We start from the raw sequence: 6831 nt of genomic DNA on the forward strand, positions 1-6831 counted from the left end.
TCTACATGAATTTCTTGAAAAATAAACAACCTATGGAGATGATGAAAAAATTAGTGGTTGATAGGGCTTAGAGTTGCAGAAGGAATGAAAAGGTAGAGCACAAATGATATTAGGAAAAGTGACATCTCTGTATGATACAACAGTAGCAGTCAGATACATAGTTTTAAACGTGTCAAAATTAATAGAAGGTACAACCCTAATAGTAAACAATAATGTAAAGTTTGGAGTATGGATAAAAACGTTGTATCATTAAAGATTCCTCAATTTTAACAAATGCAGCACTTATGAGCATAATGTTGATTGTGTTTACTTAGGGACAGTGAATATTTGAAAACTCTGTATTTGCCATTCAATTTTGCTCTGAACATAAAACTGCTCCAAAAAATAATTTTTTAAATTAAAATCCATACCAATTATTTTTAATGAATGATATATATATCACTATATATATAAAGAAAGAATATCATAAGTATTAATATGTAGAACTCAAACAATAGAGGCACACAGTATATCATTCTTTACTAGAAATTGATCATTTAACATGTATTGTCTCCTTATATTCAAGTAACAATTCAATGTGAAGACTCAAAGAGATAAATGAATTAATATAAATATGCAAAAGGAAAATATAAAAAGACAATATTAAATAATCATCTCTGATTATAAACTGAGAGGCTGAAAATTTGGACTTAGGAGTTCTTGAAATTCAGAATGGGTAAAAGTTTTTAATATGAGTATGTTCAAAACCAATTATTCTTTATTATATATACACTATTCTTCAAATTTTACACATAGTTTGTAGAAATAAATGTCTTGTGACTGTTTTAGCCAAATTTTTGAAGCATTGTTCAACACATTCATATCTTGTCTAATAGGTTATAGAAATATACTACTTTATAGAATAAATTAGAGTAACTTTTAATATGCTTATATTGGAAAAAAAGTGTAGACAATAATTTCATATAATCTTCCTTATAATGTCTTACAAATTTGAAATGTTTATGGTTATTAATATTATGCATTACTTATATTTTTGGTAGAAATAAAAATCAGAACTTGTTTATTTTGGTGGGGAGCAGGGAGTATAGTGATTGAAGTCAGAGGTACTCAACCACTGAGCCACAACCCCAGCCCTATTTCGTATTTTATTTAGAGAAAGGGTTTCACTGAAGTGCTTAGCACCTCTCTTTTGCCAAAGCTGGCTTTGAACTCAAAATCTTCCTGCTTCAGCCTCTTCAGCCCCTGGGATTACAGGCATGAGCCACCATTACCAGACAGAATTTTTTTCTCTTCCTGAACCACAATATTTAAATTTTTTTTTAATTAGTGCATTATAGTTATACATAATAGTGGAGTTCATTTTAACATAATCATGCTTGCATGAAATATAATTTGCATTCTTTCTATCCCCATTACTTCCTCTTAACCTCCACTACTATTCCCCTTGTTCCCCCTATTATTTCTCCTTGTTCCCCTTTCTCTACTGATTTCAGTTCTATTTATTTAGTTATTTTAAATTGATGTTTTATAGATATACATAAAGGTAGAACTCACTGTCATATATTCATATGTGTATGCTGCATAATTAGAACAATCTCATTATGATACATTTAGATAGATAGATAAATAAATAAATAAATAGATAGATAGATAGATAAAAGAGCTGGGAATAATCTCAATTCCTAGTACACATACACACACAAACACACACAGAAATCTTCACACTAAAACGACAAATAACCCAATTAATAAATAGGTTAAAAATATAGACACATTTTTGCCAGAATATAATATGAATGACTTTTTTTTCCAATTCTCAATAAAGTCCTGTTTTCATCTAAAACTTCATGAACACATTCTTTACTGTTAATAATCCTGTTGAAATGCTAGACTTCCAAGATTACACCATAATTGTCTACAAAATTCTGCTTATAACATTATAGGACTTCCTTATACTGCAGCACTGAACCTTTCAAATATCCTCCTGCAAATGAATTCCAAAGACTTCTGAATCACTTTATCATGTATATTTAGAACACCGGCCCCACTTCTGATATCAAGTTTTTGGCTTAGTCAGTTTTTTTTTTTTCACATAAATAAAAACCAACTTAGAGGAGGAATTGTTTATTTTGGATCTCAGTCTCAGAAGTTTCAGACCATGACTGGCTGACTACAATGCAGAAATATCAGGGCAAATGAGATTGGAAAAGAAAACTACTCATCCTATGGCAGCCAGGAAACAAAAAAGAGAGAGGAAGGGGCCAGGGCAAAATATCATCAACCAGGGCATGTCTCCAAGGACTCAATTTCTTCTAATACTAGGTCCTACCGCCTACAGTTTCCACTACCTTCCAGTAATGCAATCAAATTATGAATTCATTAATTGACTAACACACTGATAAGGTTAAAGCCATGCTGTAATCATCTTCACAAAGTTCTCAATTCTGAACACTATTGCATTGGGGAGTGAGCTCTCAACATGAGTCTTTGGAGGAAAACTACACACCAAATTCTAAAAATATATATCATTTATATCAACATTCTGATGAAGAGAGACATACCTCTCATAAAGTAGACATGTGCATATCAAATCTCACCTAAGTACAATTTTATTCTTAATTCCAACTGTTTTCAAAGAGAATACAGTATCAAAACACATTAAAAATACTGCCTTTTGGAGACCTGGGATACATGTCAAGGGATAAAAGGCCATTTTGCATTACAACATTCAGTCCGAAATATCACAAGTTTAGTGGCAGAGTAAAGCATGCATGATTTCTGTTGTCTCCCCTCCTAAGAGTTCATTATGAACAGAAATCAAGGTGCTGATTGGATCCCAAATCTCATCTGAGGCTTGAGGATTTCTTTTGTATTCGCAGGTTGTTGACAGAACTCATTTGCTTCCTGTTGTATAATTGATAACCCTGCTTCTTTGCTGTTTGTTCACTGAGAAAATCCTATCAGCTGCTAAATTTTTTTCTCAATTTCATGCCAGGTTCTGCATCAAAAGCAAATCAAAATAGTGTTGTTTGCTTCTTTCCTTCAGTCATAAAGTGTCTACTGCTGTTGTTTTCCCTTGTGGTACAACCTCATCAGAATAATCTTAGTCAACTAATTTTGGACCTCAGATATATTTGTAAAACTCCACTTAACATTTCATGTCTGATATCCCATCATATGTCTGAGTATCACTCACTCTCAAGGACAGGAGTTTATATAAGGCATAAATACTGGTGTGCAAGAATCTCAGAGCCATCTAATAAAACTGCCTGTTAGAAACTGAAAAGAAATAAAAATGCCTATAATGGATTCAAATGCATTAAATATACATAGAGAAAAAAATATAGGAGATTCTAATTATACTTTAGAAAACTAATTTATCATTTTTGAAGATTTCTAGAGGTTCAGCTAATTATTATTGATAAGTGCAGAGAAAGAAGCAACCAATGATTTATTCTGTTTTTCTTATAAGGTTTGATATCAAAGTAACCAAATAGCCAATGAGGTAAAGTTTTTGTTCAAGAATTCCAAGCAATAAACATAAAATAATTTTAAAATTAAAGAGCTCCCTGTTTGCAAATGTTAATGAAATAATGAATCCAGGCAACTATCATCAATCACTTTTGAACTGATAGGTGAAATATTAATGAGGAAAATGCCAATAAATAAAGATGACAACACCAAAGTGCACTGATCCATATAAACATCACTAAAGTCAATATGGCTGGACAAGATGTGTCTCCTGAAAGATACAAGAAGTTTAAAAGATGGTTTATACATTTTTGTTTTCAATTAATTGGACCTGACTGATTATACTATGAACTTTAGGACTAAATGTTATTTTACAAAATCTCGAGATAGAGACATAGAGAATATCACAATGGTGACAATTGCCAAGTCAAGAATGTGAGACCATCAACATGACAAATGAGTAGTTTATTCAACAACAACCAAAAAAAAAAAAAAAAAAAAAAACATAGCACGAAAATAAATGTGAATGTCCCACATGACGGCTCATGCTTGTAGACCAGAAGCTCAGGAGGCTGAGGCAGGGGGATCACAAGTTCAAAGTTAGCATCAGCAAAAAGCAAGGCACTAAGCAACTCAGTGAGACCCTGTCTCTAAATAAAATACAAAATATGGCTATGGATGTGGTTCAGTGATCCAGCATGCCTGAATTCAATCCCTGGTACCCCGCCCCCAAAATAGGGATATATAGATGAAAGTTGACTGACAAATACTACACCCAGATGATGACTTATTGAATTTTATTATTCTGCCCTCACTAATCCTGTTTGTGTTGGAAAAAAATTCACAAACTGAATTTGTGTCATTGTATTTTTCTGAATTCTGCACTCAACTAATATGAACTAGTTAGTAAGTATATTAAAGCCAATACATTGAGCAATTCGGGTTTTACAAATTTTATTTGTACTACTTTTGTAACAAGCCATTGCAGAGTTTTCAGTTACAAAATTGATAAGCTCAGAGGTAAAAAAAAATGGTATAAAATGTAGGTAAAAATAGTATAAAATGAACATACTATGTAGACATGTAAACAAAACTGAAGAAACAAGCTTTTTGTATAAAAACAGATTCAAAATATTCATACTGACATATAGTGCAGCACTGACTTATTTTTTATAAATTTGCAGTCACATGGCAAATAAGAAAGATGATATTTTATTACTTAATATTTGTGGTTGTTGAATAATGTTCAATCACATCACTTTTTTTATCATAATGCAGGCAATGTAATCACAGATTTTCAGGTTGGAAACCCAAAAGGAATACATGTTTTTATTCTGTTTTATCAAAGACTTTTAGAACAAATGGTTATTAAGCAGGTTCAAATAAATTAGTATCATGAAAGTTTAAAATGAAGCACATAACCTAAGGGTATATGGAAACATAGAAGATGTCTAGGAATTTCTTGACAAGAAGGAGCCCAAGCACCTGCCGAAATATCCAAACAACAGGTTTGAGGAATTTAGGGGTCATAATAGGTTTTGTGAAATTGATCTATGAACTACCCAACATATATTCCTAAGTCTCATATACTAAGTGCTTATGAACAGAAACAAGCATTCACTCAGAGATATTTGAGATTTTTGTATATTATTTTTTTTCACTTAACTAGACAAAATGACACCAAATACACACACACACACACACACACAATTCTTGAGTGTGTGTAGGATAAACTACTCTTCATACCTTAGCTGTGCAGTGTTAACATAAAGTAATACTGCTAAAATTTTATTTCTGAAGGCTGCCAGAGGCCATAAGAAACAACACTCTCCAAAAGAACAGTGTGAGTCCATTCTAGATGGCTTTCCTGGCAATACCAACAAAGTTATTCTGAGAAATAATGGAGATAAATTTATATACTATATACATCTGGTGACTGTATAATTCCATAATATAAAATTAAGTAAAGAAATGAAGGCTGGGCTGGGGATGTGGCTCAAGAGATAGCGTGTTCATCTGGCATGCGCAGGGCACTGGGTTCTATCCTCAGCACCACATAAAAAATAAAATAAAGATGTTGTGTCCACCGAAAACTAAAAAATAAATATTAAAAAATTCTCTCTCTCTCTCTCTCTCTCTCTCTCTCTCTCTCTCTCTCTCCTCTTAAAAAAAGAAATGAAGGTTGAATATGTTAGTAGAACAGAGAAATATAGGCTATTATGCATTTAAATTTTCAATTTGAGCATTCAAGAGGACCTTGAGGTTTATGAATACCAAATGTTGTTTGGCTATTTCATTACTGGGTTCTGTTTGGCTTATTCATGGACTACCTCAAATCCTTCAGTGACCAACTGCAAACTGTTTTCCCTCTTATGATTTATGTTTAGTTATACATTTTCTCTTATGGTATATCTATCTAGTTGATCTTTACTTTCTGGTTATTTATTTGGCTTTATTCCTTCTTATCCTTTCCTCAAAATTGAGGAAAATGATTTCTAATGCCTTTGAAATATTCAATATTTAAAAATCCATAGTATGCATAATTTTAAAATATTAGTGCAAATTCTAATATTATTCCATTTTTTAGAGAGAGAGAGAGAGAGAGAGAGAGAGAGAGAGAATTTTTTTTTAGTATTTATTTTTTGGTTTTTCAGCGGACACAACATCTTTGATTGTATGTGGTGCTGAGGATCGAACCTGGACCGCAAGCATGCCAGGTGAGCGAGCTACCACTTGAGCCAAATCCCCAGCCCTATTATTCCAAATTTTAATCCACCAACAAAGTAAAAGTTTATCCCACTAGCATCGATATATACATACTTGATGATAATATACATACTTGATGATATGCTAAGATAAAAAATATTGTTAATTTCCATATTCCATCAAATCAAAAATCCATAATGGCAGCAAAATGCTCTGCAACTCTGCCCAGGTGTACTCATACTTGGAAGTTTTGTTTGGTTGTTTGGTGTTTCATTTTTTTTTGTTTGTTTGTTTTCCTCATGTTTATAAGGATAAAAAAATTGCTTTTGGGTCTGAAATTCTATTTTTCATAGCCTTTAAATTTTATATAGATATCACTCCAAAACATTGAAACGTTTCTCTGTATTAAGACTTATCATACATAAACCTCACATTTTAGTTCTGTTTTATTTTTTCAAGGAAAATAAATGTTGCAACAGCTGTCAACCCCCTATTTTCAGAAAAGTTTCATAATAATGTCCAAGAAGAAAATATCTTCTAAATGCAATGTCACATAAAAGTTTTCAAAGTACTTTTAATATTTTACCAATATGCTCACTCAGTTCCTAATTATTTTTGGATCCTGCTGAGTAATTTTCTCAGCTTCTTAGCATG

Source organism: Marmota flaviventris, chromosome 8 (genome assembly GCF_047511675.1).
Source record: "Marmota flaviventris isolate mMarFla1 chromosome 8, mMarFla1.hap1, whole genome shotgun sequence".
Lineage (NCBI taxonomy): Eukaryota > Metazoa > Chordata > Mammalia > Rodentia > Sciuridae > Marmota > Marmota flaviventris.